Raw genomic sequence first — 2742 nt, forward strand, 5'->3', positions numbered from 1 at the left:
AATAACACTTGAAGAGRCAGATGCATGAAACTCACTGCAGTGCAAAGGGAGGTAGAATAAATACAAACTTCTGTCCACTGACACAGTCCTGAATATGAAACTGCTTCTGAACTGCTGGGAGCCAGTAAAGGCTGGCAGCACTGGCACAGTTACCATAGAGGTGGGATCATTGTCCTGTTGCTTCTGAGCTTCGATGGGGTTTAAACAGGCTAATAATAATAAGGTCTGATGTGTAGTGCCCTTCTGGCTGCATTCAAGAAACAAATCATTTGGTAAATTAAATATTAGTATAATAATAGTGTTCACATGTAAACATGGCTATTCCAACGCACATCCCACTCAGTTACACTCAGTGATCTGGCATTGGAAAGTACCAATGGAAGTACTGTAAAGAGATCTCTTCAGTAAAATAACTTTAAATTAGGGGCAAYACTACTTCCTAAAGTGCTCTCAAATAGTTCTCAAACAAATCCAGCAACTAAGACTCTTCAAAGAAAACTAAGAACTGTATCCAGAGCTAATTCAGCTCTTGAACAGTATCTATCACATCTGCATGTTCATGAATATTGGACTGAACAAAATGTAAAGTCCCATGGTTTCCTACTGGAAGACAAAATAATTGTTTTCTGGTAGCCTTAGTTTGCCATCCAGGAAGCAGTGGAAGTATTGATTACCTGWGAGCTTACCCATGTGTGAGGTTCATGGACAGCAAATGAGCATGTGGRTTTTCAGTGCCAGATCCTCCTCTGGATTACCACAAATGTGAATTTTTAATTTTTTTTTCCCTTACATGCAAGTTAGAAAGTCCTTGGAAATTGAAGAATATTGCTTTGTACGTAATGCATACAGTAGTATCAGCACAGGGAGTTAGTGAGATGTAAATTCAYACCCCAGTGTAATGTGTCCTAATTTCTCCAAGCCCTAGAGCCATCTTGTTCCTGAATGAGAGCACCCAGATAGAGGTTTAAATGCATTTATTAAGGTTTCTAATTGTCCTGCTGTTGAATAACCTCAAGCATTTCTGCCTTGTTGGAGAATGAGCTGCTTAATCATGGAGACTGGACAGGTTTAGTTTGCATCTGGGCTTTGTTTTTGTTTCTGTTTGCTAGAACCTTTCCCTCTGTTTGGTGGGATGTTGTAACACACACTCCTCCTTGACTTTGAAGGGAGTATTTGGAAGTAATGTTTCCAATGTTAGATATTATTGGAATCATTTAACAATGATTCCAATGTTAAATAAGTACAAATGGAAGTTAGTTTTAGTGTGAACTGGTATAAGCAAAAATTCAGTGTGATCTGTAACCACATATTCCCACCTGCCTTCATTTATCTGTTCTGCCCAGGCTTTCAGATGGGAGGTGGCACACCTGTGCTAGCAGTCAGTTTGGGAATACCAGTTGGGAATGTGTGGTGGTGTGTTGTTTCCAGCTGACTCACATTTATTATCAGGCCCAATCTGAGAAAGGATGTCTCTACTGACTCTTGTTTTATGAGTAGTAGTATAATTCTTTCATTAGACTAAAAACTTGTAGCAAAACAGCTGTCTCTTCAGTTTTATCAGGTGTTTTTTGGATCAGGGGATGATGATTAAACTATGACTTCCACACGTGCTGGAGCAGTATTTCAGCCATGTTGGGGTGACAGCACTGTAGGACGCTATCCTAAGGGATTTTGTGACACAGGCAGTGAATGTACATTAAAGGCAGCAGCTTTTTTTTATATTCTTCTGTTGCGGTACAATATTTGGATGTTGTATGAAAAGAGAGGACCTACTCTCTGACACTTCCTCACTACTACCTTCCCTGGAAAYGATTCAATGCAAAGAGAAGTTCTTGAAAGAAAAGAAAAAGAGCCTCAAATAAAAAGATTTAAGCCTGGTTTACAYGTGATGTTTGGGTTGGGGCTTTTTGTACGAATATCACCGAATTGCAGATATGTAGACAACATGTACCAATTCCTGTATTAAAAAATAAATACTGTTCTAGCAGATTATGGCACTACAAACATGTTAACCTTGGCATAGTTTTACTACCTAAACTCTCTTGCAGTATATTGAGATAATTATCTAGGATTTGGGTTCYGTTTGTGTGTTTTTCATGAATAGGTCAAGCTGTAGGCAGTTGATACCTAATCACTGTGATTTSCCTTCTGCAGCAAAGTGGCTTCAGGTGCTGTGGGGAGCCTTACCATGCAGGACCCTGTTGGGAGCAGCAGCAAGGCTGATAAGTTTTTATTATTAGAAGCTTGATATATTTCTTCTTCTGTGGATGCTGCACCGGAGGCTTGATTATGGTTTGCTGTAAGGAAAATTACAAAATAAGAAAGGTTAAGATGCCTTTCGCATAGAACKGAGACCCAGCCCTGCCCTTTCTCCGCCGCTGGACACGAGCACAACACAGAACAAGGGGGGARGCTGCCAGGTGCCGCTGCCGCACAAAGCCCAGGTGGGAGCGATTTTGCCGTCAGGGCCCTGGCAGCAGGAGCCGTGCGGGGGCTGAGGGCCGCGGGCCGGGCCCCTCGCACACACTGAGCCCGCTGATGCTCCGGCCGCTGCCTCCGCCCGCCATTGGCCGCACRCAGCCCTCCCCCACTCCCCTCCCCTCCCGGAGCGGCGGGAGCCGGCCAGCGGGGCTCGGGCGCTCCCCGGCAGCGGCGGGGTTCGTGCGCTCCCCGAGCGAGCGCTCCCGACCGGCGGCGCCGGGGCTGGGCCGAAGCGGGGCCGCCCCCGCCGGCGGCTGAGGT

Source organism: Malurus melanocephalus, unplaced genomic scaffold (genome assembly GCF_030028575.1).
Source record: "Malurus melanocephalus ecotype Western Australia unplaced genomic scaffold, MMel_1.1 scaffold_160, whole genome shotgun sequence".
Taxonomy (NCBI): domain Eukaryota; kingdom Metazoa; phylum Chordata; class Aves; order Passeriformes; family Maluridae; genus Malurus; species Malurus melanocephalus.